Here is a 17,081-nt window from a genome sequence, read left to right as displayed (position 1 = left end):
ATGTTTTTTCACATTTAATAATTTTGTATTAAATAAATTATGTTTTTTACGTTTCGGATTAGCTTATAACCGTTTTCAGATATACAAACAATACATCAAAAGGTTATATGATTAAATAATTTAAACGAAGAAAAAGTTAAAAAGTTAAAAAAAAAATGAACAAAACGTTAAAAATATAAATAAAAGAACAACCTTAAATGTATATTTGAAGAAGCCAAAAAAAATAATAGATTTTTAAATTAGAAAACTAAAGATTTATTAAACATTAGCATGAGCATACACTTGTCCTAAATTTTTACAACCGAAACCGTAAACGAAAGTTTTTGGTATACTAGAATTGGAATCGTGAGAAAAAAAAATCCGTAACACATAGCCAATTTGAAAACAAAAATTGTACCGGTTTAATTAACAAAAACTAAAATACTAAAAAAGAAAAAATATCGGTAGTTTTCTTTATAAACAAGAGAGCCTATTTGCAAAAATATTTAAAAATAAAACGAAAAAAAATAAATAAAAAATATATCTAATTTAATCGGAAATGTAGTCTAAACAAACAAATTAAATAATAAGTTTACTTTAAATAATTGATTTAATAGAAAATATTAATAATTATAAACAAAATTATTACAAAAATAATAAAAGAAAATTATAAAAACAAAACATGATTAGATGGATTTGACTTGGGGGTTTTATTAAGACATGAATGAACTTTTTTAAGAAACCCATATACAAACAAGGATGACTAGGGCATTCAAATCTTTTTTATTGACGATACGTCAAGAAGTGAGTCAATGTCACCTTGTTGTGTTGTACAAAAAATTGTGATTTTTGTAAAATTGATATTGATAATGGTCTCAATTTTAATGCATACCAAATATAGTTCAATGCATTTTAATCACAGTATACCGACACACAATACAACTATTATGTCAGTGTTGTCTTGACCCAGGCAAAACAAAGATTAAAATAATTTGAAAATATAAACTTTGGAGAAGATCAAATTAATGTGTATGTTTTCATTAACGGTAATAAGGTTAATTTCAAAAATGTTATTTTTTTTTAAAACAACATGAAACCATTAAAGTATGTAAAAATAACAGTTATTATGACAAGATGCTTAGATGCATTGCAATTTTTATTAGAAGTTTAAGATAATTGATTTTAAATTTAATTGAACATTTGACCCATGAAACTTTTCATCCCGTCAATGCCAGCCTGACAATCTGAAATATAACTGCAAGATAAAACACAATTTAATTAACAATAAACATACTTGTGGATTTAAATGTAAATTAAATTTGTTCTTTGACTTGGGAAATTCGGCCAAGTATTATTACGAAAATATTTGATGATAAAAAACGTATAGGGAGAGATAAAGTTGGTCAACTTTGATATTAAAAAGTAGAATCCTCGTAATAAAAGGTATATATCTTTTTAAAATATATCTTGTACGGTTGATCACTAAAAAATATAAAAACATGGTGTCGTGTCATTAAATGTCATTAAATGAATATCTTTTTAAATAAATGTTACAAAAATAATATTATTTCATAATAGCAATAATAAAATTGTTTTATAACTTCTTTGTAAAAGTTTATGTAATGTGGAAAGTTAATTTCAGAATGATAGGTTACTTATTTAACGATAAATGCTCAAAAAATTTTAAAAATTTCACGTGATGCATTTTCTTTAAATAATATCGATTTTTATAAAATTATTAATATTTTTTCGTAAAATAAAAAACTAAATAATTTGACAACGACTTTTTAAAGTTTTTTTGTAGTGTGGAAAGTTAAATACTAACATTGTTTTTGACTATTCTAAATTATTGCATATTTGGTTTTAAAAAAAACTTAATTCTCTCATAAATTTTTGAATTTCTTGTTAATGGGTTTCACTATTCCTTAAATTTCTTGATAATGGGTTACTATTCTCTCATAAACTTAAAAACTGAATTCTCTCATAAATTTAAAAATTTAGATATCTTGTTAAGGAACTCAATTTAATCTCATCTTTGTTTTATTTAAACCGAAAATTCCCTCAGTATGTATATTGAAATAAATAAATAAAATATAATTATAATTCTCTGTAATAAACAAAAGATATTTAAATATAAATAAATAATTAAATTTTATTTCATTTCCTCTAATCAACTACATAATACCTTATGAATTTCCTTCATATTCCATTTTTAACAGATTTTACATTTATTAAAAAAAACATTCTATTCGTTGACAAATATTATGCATTTATGGTATTTCAACCTTATAGTTATACCTTTAATGGCAAAATAAATGCTTGAATTGATTTTGTAATTTGGGTTTTATGTAAAAAAAAGAAGAAAATGCAGTAGGACTTACAGGATCCAACCACCACTACAACAAAGAAAGCAAGCACATAAAGCTCTGTTTTCATCTTCTTTGAAGCCATCGGACCCAATCCCCTTTTTGTTATATTTTTCTCAAACTTTGCAACTTTCTTTTCTGCAACTCTCTTTGATGTCGTCTATACATTATAACAAACACAAAACAAATATATATATATATATATATATATATATATATATATATATATATATATATATATATATATATATATATATATATTCATAAAATAATTTTATTGACATCTCCAAAAATAATTTTATTTCAATAAATGTTTGAGCGATTTAGTTCTAATTTTGCCTAAAAGTAGGCATAAATTGGTGGTAAGATACGATTTACATACCAAAACGATTGGTAGTTTGCAATTTGAATAAAAGTGAATCGACAGCTAACGAATAATTTACATATGACACATACGATAGACGATCGAGAGTGATAAAATCAAAGAGAAAATCGTACACTTTCATTAGCGTTTTTAGTCGAGTTCATAACAAATCAAGAAGAAAATAGAAGAACATTAGTAAACTTATTAGAAAACAGAGCTTTCGATTAATCAAATCGATCGATCGCGAGAGAGAAGTGATTTGCCATTGTTGCAGTGTCGACGAAGAAGGAAGAACAATGATAAATGGTAAGAAAATGATGACGAAAGTGGAAATACAGTTACACATATAGTTTGATTAATATATTTAATCGATAGAGAGAGGAAGAGGGAGAGAAGTGATTCACCATTGTTGCAGAATTGATGAAGAAGAAATGAGCAGCGCGAAACAGCAACTGAGGAGAGGGAGAGGGAGAAAGTAGAAACCGAGGAGGATTTTGTGGGCCTTTAATGTGTCTGAAAACCCTTTGACTATCAATTATTCTTAGGGTAAATTAGACGGACCATTCTTGTGGTTTGGATAGTCTGCGTGGTTGGTCCCTACAATTGTTTTTTAACTTGTACGGTCCCTATTATACAATTTTGTTGTGCGTTTGGTCCCTACCATACATAAAAGACTATTTTACCCCCAACTATTTCTTTTTTAATTAATTTGTTATTTATATTTCAATTTATTAATTATTTAAACAATAAAATTAATAATAGGTAGTTAAAGTACAACCACTTAAAGAAAATGTACAACCACATTATTACAACCATGATCCCCTTATATATTCAACCAACAGTTGAGCGCCCCTCACAGTCTCCTTCTTCACCGGAAAGAAAAACTCAAACAGAAAAATTAAAAAATCAAACATAATACCCCTTTCCGATTTCTAATTCCCACACACAAAACCCAAATCTGCAAATCTATAAAACATATTATCATCCATCAATTTATGATTCAACCGGATTTCCTCCACCCACCATCACCAAATTCTGATTTGCAGAAAACCCACTTAGAATTTCATTACATCTACTCCAAATTCACCATATTGCATAGTTGGTGAAGTCGTTTTTGGCAATCGGGAAGGCATGATCTCTGAAAACCAGATACCACACAGAAGCTTAATTTTTAACCGGATATACAACATAAACAAAGCTGATTTTGTAACTAACGGGAACTTATCCCAAGCCATCCCCACAATCTGAAACCAGATCAATGAACAAACATTGACAATTGGTGTGTAAATACCAACATCATCAAGCAACCTGTAATCAACACTTGATTCTTGGAAATTAACCATTGATGTTTCTTCACTGGAGAAATAGAGAAAGGCAGAGTACACCAAAGAAATTGAGAGAGGCCGATGGACGATCGCTTGGCAATGGAGGCTGACGAATGTTGCTTGACGTTGATGATGGGGCAGGCGGCGACGACGTCATAAGTTACAAGCTTGCAGCGATATTTAGGTCAAAAAGGGGTTATTTTGGGGTTCCATGACTTCTATCACTGAATAAGTGAATAAGTGTGTAATGCCTGTTCCAAGCATTACTTAAATCATTTATTTAAGTTTAAGGTTTTGTGCATGGACTCGGCGAGTTGGGAGTTCAACTCGTCGAGTAGGAGCCTTATGGGTTGAGACGGGATCGAGACCTACTCGACGAGTCAGAAGGTCGACTCGAAGAGTAGGAGCTGTAAAGAGAAACCCGAATTTTTAAGGGTTTGCACCCTATATAAAGAACATAACCTGCTCGTATGGCCTCCCTTAGCACCTTATCACCCATAGAAGAGAGTTTGCGGCCGTAAACCCCTCTTGAGTGAGAGAAATAGCCTCTGTGAGTAATCTTGGAGTAATTGTGAAGGGATTTGGAGCTTGAAGAAGAAGGAGATAGGAGAGGAACAGTAGATCTAGCATCTACTTCATATTGGCCATCATCCTGAGGTATAAAGTCGTGACCTTGACCTCTAGTTGTTTAGATCTCTCTTCTTGGAAGTAAATGGCCATTCTTGGTGCAAATGGAGTCAAACTTGTATCTGGACTTATCACAAGGATAGGGTTCCAGATCTGGACCTATTTAGGTCCCAAATACCATAAAGTTGCTTCCTTTATGCAGTTTGGCCTCTTCCCATGCACAAAAGCCTTGTAAGAAGCCTAGTTTTGAAGTTATAGCCTTGAAGGACCTTGCATGCACGTAAAGTTTGCAACTTTACGTAGTATTTGCATTAGGAGAACTTAGATATGGAGTTTGGGACCCTAGATCCCACTAAAAAGGGCTGAACTTGAAGAAGACTGAAGGTACTCGTCGAGTCCCTTAGCTGACTCGACGAGTCAAATGAGGTTTACCCGTTTTCGGTTGTAAAGAGTGTTCGGCTGTAAACAGTTTTCAGTTGTAAAGAGTTTCCGGTTGTCATGAGTTTACGGTTGTCATGAGTTTTCGGTTGTGGACAAGGAGGGACTCGGCGAGTTACACAGGTAACTCGGCGAGTAGATGGATTACTCAGAAACTCGACGAGTTGCTGGATGCACTCGACGAGTTGAGATCAACATGGACTGTTGACCTTGACCGGTGACCTTGACTTTGACTAGGGTTGACCAGAGTTGACCTTAAGGGTAATTATGGGATTATGACAAGTTAATCACATAATGATTATAGGCAGCTGAGTGGGAGCAGCACGTGGGACCTATCTAATTCTAGCTTGTCAGTTCAACATCCGAGAGGTGAGTCTTCTCACCATACCCATGGGTCTAAGGCACCAAGGCCAGCCCATTATGTGATTATGTTTATGTGTTAGTCATTTTCAGTGATATAATATGCTATGTGATTGTGTGTTATTGCATGGAAGACCCCGGGGGAAGCCTGTGGCATTGGATGTAAGACCATGTGGGGTAGCCCATGACATTCCTAGGTAAAGACCATGTGGTTTAGCTCATGGCATTGGATGTAAGACCATGTGGGGTAGCCCATGACATTCCTAGGTAAAGACCATGTGGGGTAGCCCATGGCATTGGATGTAAGACCATGTGGGGTAGCCCATGGAATTCCTAGGTAAAGACCATGTGGGGTAGCCCATAGCACGGAGGTGTAAGACCCTGGGGGGAGCCCACGACATCCTTACAGGTTTATGTATGCAGGTCTTATGTGTTATATGTAGCTTTTATTTTATAGCTAACATGATATGTGATATGTGTATTGTGCTTGGTATGCTCTGGGAAACTCACTAAGCATTTAGCTTACAGGTTGTGGGTTTGTTTCAGGTACTTCAGATCCCAAGGGCAAAGGCAAGGCGTGATGACGCAGCGTGCACTCTCTCCCAGGCATTTTTAAGGACACTCTGATGTTTGGAATAAAAGTTGTATTTGACATATGTCTTGAAAACAATTGTAACATCCGATTATTTTTTGTTTATAAAGTCAACTCTAGTCAACCAAAGTCAAACAAAAGTCAACTAAAGTCCATTTCATTGTTTGGGTTTTATTAAGGTTATGATAATAATCTTTATTTGCTAAAATCCTTATAATATCTATAGTATAATTTGGAAGGCAAAGGTTTGTAAATCCGGGAAACTTCGCAATTTTTCCTTCGCCTCATACCGCAAAGAGTTTACGACCGTAAACTCTTCGGACCGTAAACTCCTCGCAGACCGTAAACGAGGCTTCAACCGTAAACTGTCAAACCGACTTCGGACCGCAAACTCCTCGGCCGTAAACCCTCGCATATATATATATATATATATATATATATATATATATATATATATATATATATATATATATATATATATATATATATATATATATATATTTCCTTCATTTTTCCTTCATTTCTCATATCCTCCAGTCAAGAACTCTCAAATTCTCTCAAGTATCATCAAGAGCACTTCTAATTCTCACCAAATTTGTAAGTGATTCTTCCATTCCTAAGTTGATATCCTTCTTGATCTAGTAAAACCCCTTGATTTCATCATTGAATTCATCTCTTTTGGGTTAGATCTTCAAGAACACAAAGAACACACTAGTTCTTTAAACCGTGAACACCCCCTTCAAGCTTCAAAACGTAAGTAATCTTCCATATACTAGTTATTCTTAAGAAGCCTTTAACTTACAACCTTGAAAACAACCATTTCCCAAGAACATAAGAGTTTACGGCCATGAGCATCTCCCTTGGCAGTAAACTCAAGATCTTTTTAGGCCATGAGCATCTCCCTTGGCCGTAAACTCAAGATCTTCTTAGGCCATGAACATCTCCCTTAGCCGTAAATTCCTATGAAGAATACCATTGGCCGTAAACTCCCTTTGGCCGTAAACACCAAAGGTGTGGCCGTAAGCTCCAAGGAGTGGCCGTAAACTCCATTTGATCCAATCACATGAGATTGTAACATTTCAATCTAAGTGATTCCTAGTCCCTAAGATGGTTTCTTAACATAATTAGTTGTTTAAACAATAATTATTGTTGGATAAGGTGTCTAAGTCCATAACTATTTCTGGTATGTACTTGACCCGACCCGGCATGGTCCATTTGGGTTGCATGGCATCATGCATTTGGATAGACTAAATGAGAGAAATAACACTTGTGGTTTATTAATATATTATAAGTTCTAATATATTAATGATATTATTTAATTAGTATTGATCAAGAATTAATCTAGAGTTAATTAAGTGATCAAAAGGAGACTAATTAAATATATGGGTTGATTGTGTAAATCATCCATACTTGTATAGTGTGCTAGATGCTCTATGGATTATCAAGTTGGGCTAAAGTCCATAGGATGCTCCATGGGAGTTACAAACCCATGGGTCATGGAAATGAAGATCCATCTTACATTAGGGTTTACATGGTGTAACCCTCAGTGTAACACAGTATATAAAGAACATGACATCCACCAAAATCGGCTACAAGAAGTTGCAAGAGGGCTAGGCCGAATTTAGAAGTGTTCTACATCCTCTCAAAGTCATTCCAAAGCACTTGGTGTTGTGTGAAACATTTGAGGCATCACACTTGGGGTGCTAGGCTCTCAAGGTTTTTCAAGGAATCAAATCAACTACAAGGTATGTAATTCTAGCCATCTTTTATGTTTAAAGTTGTCACACCCCCGAACCAGACGGCGGAAACATCCGAGGGCTCGCGTGACTTAAATTGAATATCATCACAATGATTATACATGAAACACAACATAAACTTCACCATGCATTAATACATATCGATTGACATTGTTCACATCCAGTACATTGTTTAAATATTACATATCCATAGCATCAATTGTTTGAGAGTTTTCAAAACATAACATCCTAACATACTTGATATCACCCTTCCGCTTACCTGTTACCTGAGAGTACAAGTTATTTTGAAAACGTCAACATATGGAATGTTGGTGAGTTCATAAGCAGGGTTGTGATAAAAATGATTTGTGTAGTTTATAAAACCCAGAAAATCCGATATTTTCTGAAAAGACAATTGTTTACCAAAGTGTGAAGATCCATAAGTTGGTGCATGAATGATTTCAAAACGTGTATAAATGGGAAGTTTTGCATTATAGTTATTGAAAATACAAGCGAGTGGTGTTGATTTCCTCGAAAAACCCGATGTTTTCCGATAACATAATATAATTATTTCAAATTGTTATATCGCCACAACGAGTGATTTTGATTACTCTTCCTTGATTACTCGGATGGTATTGGATTTATTTAATTACGTGAGTCGTTATAACCATGCATAATAATGACTAGTTCGTCTGTCTTGGCATCCTAATAAACGCCTGAATTGATCTTAAGATTTTGTCACCCTAGAGTGGCCGAGTCTAACTGTAGCGAACAGCTGAGGTGTGGGGGAGTCACCCCCGTATAGATCTATACACAAACTCTCACTCTCCTTCCAGGAGACTTTGATTATAACTACAGACTACGAACGACACTTAGAGGTGTCGCCCGTTATTACTCACTTAATCCAAACAACATTGATTACTATTGATTAACGACCTGAATTTTTTTACTTTGATTTCAAATAAGCCTAACAAAAGAGGAGAAGAGGAATACAAAGTCCTGCTAATTACGTGAGTTATTTTAGGTTGTTGGTTATACGAAGGACGCGTTGGCCCATTTCATATTTGATTTAATTTGTACCTTACTAGCAATACTAATGGGCCACCAAGCCCAATAGCACATATATGCCATTGAGGGTCCCTTAAACATGTAATTGGGTCACAGGAGGCCCAATAGACATGTGTTATTATTGTTGGGCCCAAAAGTCATGTCAATGAGTCACGAAGGCCCAATAAGCATGATTAAGATCTTTCAAGCCCAACTATTTGAATATTTACTTGTTTTAGGTATAGTATAATGGTCGGAAGTTTGATTGAACAATTGTTAAATTCTTAACGGCACGAAACTTGTCCGTTGTTTATAACGATATTTGAAAATATATGTATATTCTTCATTCTATTTTCATAAGTTGTAATTTGATATTCTTTTGACCCAAATATCTTAAAACCAAAATAATTGACTCAAAATATTGATTTGACCCATTCAACCCTTTTTTTTTTTATAAAAATGATAATTTTAGTCCCTTACATAAAGAAAAAGACATTTTTGGCCCTTAACTCATTTTCTTGACATTTTTGGCCCATAAACTTGTTTAATTAAATGTTTTTAGCTCAAAATTTACTCTTTGACAGTTTCAGCCCTTCCAGCAAAGAGTCTTTCGGTTAAAGTCCAACTTTTTCGCAACTTTTACAATTTTGGCCCAAATTCCAAAAACTTTACATTTTTGATCCTTTTTTGGAAAAGAAAAACATTTTAACCCTTGAAATAGTTTTGTTTACCCATTTTACCCCCTGTTTTGAGAATTGTAACATTTCAGCCCCTTAAAAATCGTATTTTTGCAATTTTTGGGCCTATGGGCCGAAAAGCCCAAGATTTAGCCAATTAAGCTACAATTTACATTTTTAGTCCTTTAAAGAGTATAATATTCATAAAAACATTAGTTTTTACTGTTTTGACTCTTTTAATCCTTAAGAAAACCGTAAATGACAAATTTCAACTCAACTTTTATTTATTTGACAAATTTAGCCCAAAAATGAGTTTTATGTTGCATTTTGTTTATTATGACTTAAGCTAGAAACTTTTCTTGACTTGTTAAATAAAAAGTATATTAGATCATGTTTGTTTCCTCTTTTGTGCCATAGATCTCGAGATTTCTTCCCTTTTTGTTACATATTTACCACATAAACACATAAAATCACACATACATACATGAAATCATACATAACATACACATACACATAGATCTACACATTTTACTTGTATTATCCCCCATAAAACTTGTGAAAACCGAAAATAGAGGGGTATGAACTCACCTTTGCTTGTTGTTTTCGATTTGAAGAAGAAAGGGAAGAGTTTGATGCTATTTTTCGGCCCTAGCAAGCTTTCTTGGGTTGATTTCGAAGTTAAGAAGCTTCTAATGTGTAGATCACGAAAATGGTGAGAGTTAGTAGGAAGTTTTGATGAAATAAAGAGACTAGGTTATGGATCTAAACAATAACTTACCAATGATGATGATTATTGTGGAATAACCTCGAAGAGCTTCTAAATCTCGAAAATTTGGAAGGAGAAGTGAAAGTGTTCTTGAGAGGATTTGGAAAGAGTTGGAATGAATTTTGTATGTGTGTGTGTGTGTGTGTCTCCTCTCGGCCGAAAATAAGAAGAGAGGGAGAGAAAGAGAAGAGAGAGAGGTGATAGGATGGTGCATGGAGACATGTGAGGTTTTGCATGGAAGACCAAAATGTAATAAGGAGGTGGCTAACCCTCCTTATTCCACTAGTTTCTATATTTTTTTTTGTTTTCCCCTTGGGCCGAGAAAGAGAGAAGAGAAAGAAGATTTTTGGGCCTTTTGTGCTTAAGTCCATAATATGGGCCCAATTGGATGGTTTTTGGCCCATTGGCCCTTTTAGAGTAATTCACGGCCCAATATTCATCAAAGTATGAGTTTTATGGCCCATTAGGGCTAACTAGATTTGTTATGGCCCAATAAGGCCCATTAAAGATAAACTAGTCCATTTTAGGCTTATGAGGCCCAAAATGTTAAGTTTCATGCTAATGGGTCCAATTAGAGCCCCTATAAGAGTTCTAAGCCCAAAATAGTCAAATTGTAAGCTTATTGGTCCATTAAGCCCAATAAGAAAATCCTAGTCCAAAATGGACTTGAACCGGGATTTTTAGGGTTTCCAACCTTTTGTTGACTACTTGAATGTTTGTATAGAGTATTTGATGGAATTTTGTGGTCATTGAATAAGCACCATACATGTTCTCCAAGCTTTAACTACAATGTTATCTATTTTAAGGGTTTTACAAGGTATCAGAATTCCTGGTTGTGACAAAAGTTCCCCATGTATGCTAGATAGGATTATGAACCTTGGAAAAAGTATTTTGCATGTATTTTAGACAAACATAGATCCAAGGTTTTCTAGGGTTGCATTTACACTTAGGAGTGTTAGAATGCTCAAAACCCATCAATGGTATAAGAGCCTAGGCTTGTTTGTTTGATACTTGATGCAAAATTGTGAAAAAAACTCGTTTTTATGCATTCTGACGCATGAACTCGCCAAGTCCATGGGGGGACTCGACGAGTCCATGAGTAAACTCATCCTACTCCTCGAGTAGGTTCTTGCATTCGACGAGTAGGAGCCCTTGAGTGTAGTTTTTTGAGTTTTGCTGCTGGAAATGGACTAGAAACATTACCCTAAACTGTTTTGGTGTTTTAAAACTTGTTTTAGATGGTGTAATGATTGTTCTAATCCATTTTCAATGGCTAATATCAAAATTACATGATTATATGTGTTCATATGTTCTTGAAATTTTGATATGATTATTCATGTTCTTATGATTTCTTGATAGATCATAGGAATTACTTGTTTAATGCTGAATTCTCGATCTTTATGTGTTTTAATGGAGTCCATAACTTGTCCTCAAGTTATGGATAACCAAAAGTCTCTTTATATTAAAGCCATTAAAAGAACACATAAGTTACAAAAATGAAGAGTTTTCATTTTAATAACTCATAAGTTATGAATTGAAAGGTTTTGTAAAGGTACAAAACTTGCCCTCAAGTTTTGGAACATGTACAGACATCTAGTAAACTTTAGTTCCAACCCCTAAAATTTTAAAAGTTAAAATTCAACCCTTATACTTTATAATATTATAAGTTAATAATATATATATGTATAAGATCAAAGTCGTTTTACCGTTAGTAGACCTCATTCACGAAGCCGGTCTATAAGGAGGGGGGTATAAGGTTGTTGCCTATAAAATGGCAGCTTAATGGGTGTCCACTCTCACCCACTGCTTCCTTGACTGGTGGAGGGTCGTTAGCCGAACAGGTAGAACAATGACTTAAATTCTCATTAAAAGTATAATGATTATTATAAAGTAACTAAATGTTTTTTATAAATTCCCAATATTAGTTACTTTAGGAAAATGTGAATAAGGTTCTAACCCATGAAATTACACTTTGCACTTTGATTAAGTCGTTGGTGGAGCGTGTGTGGTTAACCGACACACTAACTTGGACTTAACAAGGTAGGCAAAGGGTGACTTAAGGTTTTTCATAGGTCGATGGAGCGTGTGTGGTTAACCGGCACATCGATTAAGTGAAAAACATTAAGGGTACCAAGTAATTTGCATGGTTAATTCACACCTTGTTTTGTGATCCTCGGTATCCCAGTCACAAAACATGAAGGGCACACTCGAGATTGAAACATGCCATTGAAAAGTTCAATGAATCTCAAAAGAATCTAGGAGTTTCTAAAACCAAATAAAAGCCTAATAATTTATATATTTCGTTTTTCATGGTGGAAATTGGTGAATCGTCATTCACATACCTTTCAAATATGTTTTAACTTAGATTACGACATCCCTCTTCTAAGTTATAATATATTGTGATTGGATCCTAGCCTTAATATTACATTTGGGTGTTTTATTAAGGACTATCTTTATATCTAAACTAAACTTGTCATTTCTTCTTTTTCAGATGTCTTCCAACAATGCTGCTTCTGGCTCAAACCCTACCAGCTCCTTCTCTCTCATGAACCTTTGTGGGAGAGTCATCTTTGATGGATCCAACTTTACAGATTGGATCAGGAACATCAGGATGGTCACTAGGTATGAGAACAAGGAATATGTTCTCGACAAGGAGCTTAAGGTACCCGAGCCAACTGCTACTCCTGAGGAGCTTGCTGAATATGAGGCACATGAAAGAGATGCTACCAAGGTGGCATGCATCATGATGGCCACTATGACAGCCGAGCTCCAAAAGTCCTATGAGGACTACTATCCTTTTGAGATGCACCAGGATTTGATGGACCGCTATCATCAGAGTGCTCGTCAAGAGCGATATGAAATCATCTCCTCCATGATAACAACCAGGATGAAGGATGGTGAACCCATCACGGGCCACATGCAGAAAATGCAAAGGTATGTGGACCGTTTGCTGAAACTGAATGTGAAATTCCCAGAGGAGTTGGAAATTGATATCATTTTGCACTCCTTGCCTTTGTGTTATGATCAATTTTGAATGACATACCACATGAAAAAGGAGGAAGTTACATTCAGCAAGCTTCAAGGACTTTTGAAGATCGCAGAAAGTGGTCTTAAATGTAAGTCGGTTGTTACTACTCCTACTCCGACCGCGGCCCCTGTCTTGGCAATCGGACAAGGCAAAGGAAATAAGAGGAATAGCCCTTCGAAGGGTACCAAGGGAAAGTCCCTTGATGGCTCCTCTTCAAATGGAACCAAGAAAGGTTTTGTCACTCCTTCTGCTAATCCTAAAGAGGCTGAATGCTTCTATTGCCATGAAAAGTCGCACTGGAAGCTAAACTGTCCAAAGTACCTACAAGATGTTAAGGATGGGAAAGTAAAACCCAACCATGCAGGTATTTACACTATATTGTCTAATAACTCACCCTATTCTAATTTTTGGGTCCTTGATACAGGTTGTGGTATTCACATATGTTTTGATTTGCAGGGACTAAGAAGAAGTGAGAATGTGGAGCATGGGAAGATAAACTTAATCATGGGGAATAGGAAAGCTTCACCTGTCACCAAGATTGGAGTGTACTTTTTGTTGCTAAGTAGTGGGTTTACATTAGATTTGAATAAGTGTTGTTAATCATCTGAAATGGTGAGAAATATTATTTCCTTTCATGGTTTGTACAAACAAGGTTTTACCTATTCGTTTGATAATGAATGTGGTGGTATTAATGCTTTCTTTAATAATGTTCTTTATTTTAAAGCATTACCTTGTGATGGTGTGTATGAAACTGTGTCGGTTGTAGATAACCTAGGAAATAATGTGTTGTGTATCGATTCTTCCACTAGCTTGGATAAAGCATCATTATGGCATTGTCGTCTTGGACATGTAAGCAAGAAATGCATAGGCCAACTCCAAAAGGATGGAGTCTTGGAGTCATTTGACCTAAAGTCAGATGATAGTTATGAATCTTGTTTGCTTGGGAAAATGACAAAGTCACCCTTCATTGGTACTTGTGCTAGGGGTGAGGGTTTGTTGGACCTCATACATACTGATGTGTGTGGACCCTTCAGAACCGCCACAAGAGATGCTAACCGCTTCTATGTGACTTTTACTGATGATCTTAGTCGACATGGATATGTCTACTTAATCAAGAATAAGTCAGAAACCTTTGAAAAGTTCAAAGAGTTTAAACATGAAGTGGAGAATCAGTTGGGCAGGAACATTAAGATGCTTCGATCCGATCAAGGTGGTGAGTATCTTAGTACAGAGTTCCTTCACTATCTTAAGGAATGTGGGATTGTCTCACAATAGATCATATGAATTACTTGTTTAATGTTGAGTTCATGATCTTTATGTGTTTTAATGGAGTCCATAACTTGTCCTCAAGTTATGGATAACCAAAAGTCTCTTTATATTAAAGCCATTAAAAGAACACATAAGTTACAAAAATGAAGAGTTTTCATTTTAATAACTCATAAGTTATGAATTGAAAGGTTTTGTAAAGTTACAAAACTTGCCCTCAAGTTTTGGAACATGTACAGACATCTAGTAAACCTTAGTTCCAACCCCTAGAATTTTAAAAGTTAAAATTCAACCCTTATACTTTATAATATTATAAGTTAATAATATATATATATGTATAAGATCAAATTCGTTTTACCGTTAGTAGGCCTCATTCACGAAGCCGGTCTATAAGGGGGGTGGGGTATAAGGTTGTTGCCTATAAAATGGCAGCTTAATGGGTGTCCACTCTCACCCACTGCTTCCTTGACTGGTGGAGGGTCGTTAGCCGAACGGGTAGAACAATGACTTAAATTCTCATTAAAAGTATAATGATTATTATAAAGTAACTAAATGTTTTTTATAAATTCCCAATATTAGTTACTTTAGGAAAATGTGAATAAGGTTCTAACCCATGAAATTACACTTTGCACTTTGATTAAGTCGTTGGTGGAGCGTGTGTGGTTAACCGACACACTAACTTGGACTTAACAAGGTAGGCAAAGGGTGACTTAAGGTTTTTCATAGGTCGATGGAGCGTGTGTGGTTAACCGGCACATCGATTAAGTGAAAAACATTAAGGGTACCAAGTAATTTGCATGGTTAATTCACACCTTGTTTTGTGATCCTCGGTATCCCAGTCACAAAACATGAAGGGCACACTCGAGATTGAAACATGCCATTGAAAAGTTCAATGAATCTCAAAAGAATCTAGGAGTTTCTAAAACCAAATAAAAGCCTAATAATTTATATATTTCGTTTTTCATGGTGGAAATTGGTGAATCGTCATTCACATACCTTTCAAATATGTTTTAACTTAGATTACGACATCCCTCTTCTAAGTTATAATATATTGTGATTGGATCCTAGCCTTAATATTACATTTGGGTGTTTTATTAAGGACTATCTTTATATCTAAACTAAACTTGTCATTTCTTCTTTTTCAGATGTCTTCCAACAATGCTGCTTCTGGCTCAAACCCTACCAGCTCCTTCTCTCTCATGAACCTTTGTGGGAGAGTCATCTTTGATGGATCCAACTTTACAGATTGGATCAGGAACATCAGGATGGTCACTAGGTATGAGAACAAGGAATATGTTCTCGACAAGGAGCTTAAGGTACCCGAGCCAACTGCTACTCCTGAGGAGCTTGCTGAATATGAGGCACATGAAAGAGATGCTACCAAGGTGGCATGCATCATGATGGCCACTATGACAGCCGAGCTCCAAAAGTCCTATGAGGACTACTATCCTTTTGAGATGCACCAGGATTTGATGGACCGCTATCATCAGAGTGCTCGTCAAGAGCGATATGAAATCATCTCCTCCATGATAACAACCAGGATGAAGGATGGTGAACCCATCACGGGCCACATGCAGAAAATGCAAAGGTATGTGGACCGTTTGCTGAAACTGAATGTGAAATTCCCAGAGGAGTTGGAAATTGATATCATTTTGCACTCCTTGCCTTTGTGTTATGATCAATTTTGAATGACATACCACATGAAAAAGGAGGAAGTTACATTCAGCAAGCTTCAAGGACTTTTGAAGATCGCAGAAAGTGGTCTTAAATGTAAGTCGGTTGTTACTACTCCTACTCCGACCGCGGCCCCTGTCTTGGCAATCGGACAAGGCAAAGGAAATAAGAGGAATAGCCCTTCGAAGGGTACCAAGGGAAAGTCCCTTGATGGCTCCTCTTCAAATGGAACCAAGAAAGGTTTTGTCACTCCTTCTGCTAATCCTAAAGAGGCTGAATGCTTCTATTGCCATGAAAAGTCGCACTGGAAGCTAAACTGTCCAAAGTACCTACAAGATGTTAAGGATGGGAAAGTAAAACCCAACCATGCAGGTATTTACACTATATTGTCTAATAACTCACCCTATTCTAATTTTTGGGTCCTTGATACAGGTTGTGGTATTCACATATGTTTTGATTTGCAGGGACTAAGAAGAAGTGAGAATGTGGAGCATGGGAAGATAAACTTAATCATGGGGAATAGGAAAGCTTCACCTGTCACCAAGATTGGAGTGTACTTTTTGTTGCTAAGTAGTGGGTTTACATTAGATTTGAATAAGTGTTGTTAATCATCTGAAATGGTGAGAAATATTATTTCCTTTCATGGTTTGTACAAACAAGGTTTTACCTATTCGTTTGATAATGAATGTGGTGGTATTAATGCTTTCTTTAATAATGTTCTTTATTTTAAAGCATTACCTTGTGATGGTGTGTATGAAACTGTGTCGGTTGTAGATAACCTAGGAAATAATGTGTTGTGTATCGATTCTTCCACTAGCTTGGATAAAGCATCATTA

The 17,081-nt window shown here is 35.2% G+C and overlaps 1 long non-coding RNA gene across 1 annotated transcript; it reads right to left on the bottom strand.

The window, feature by feature from the left end:
- Positions 1 to 1,123: 1,123 nt before the first annotated feature.
- LOC145110316 (uncharacterized) lies at positions 1,124 to 3,219 on the bottom strand. Its single transcript, XR_013709703.1, has 3 exons — positions 3,114 to 3,219; positions 2,361 to 2,505; positions 1,124 to 1,234 (listed from the first exon to the last, which is right to left on the bottom strand). It is a non-coding gene; the product is annotated as an uncharacterized LOC145110316 (long non-coding RNA).
- Between the last annotated feature and the right edge of the window lie 13,862 nt (positions 3,220 to 17,081).

This window comes from Lactuca virosa, chromosome 1 (genome assembly GCF_052849685.1).
Source record: "Lactuca virosa cultivar CGN04683 chromosome 1, Lactuca_virosa_CGN04683_v6, whole genome shotgun sequence".
Classification (NCBI taxonomy): domain Eukaryota; kingdom Viridiplantae; phylum Streptophyta; class Magnoliopsida; order Asterales; family Asteraceae; genus Lactuca; species Lactuca virosa.
Note: the sequence above shows the minus strand (reverse complement) of the source record. Positions and strands in the feature narration are given on the sequence as shown.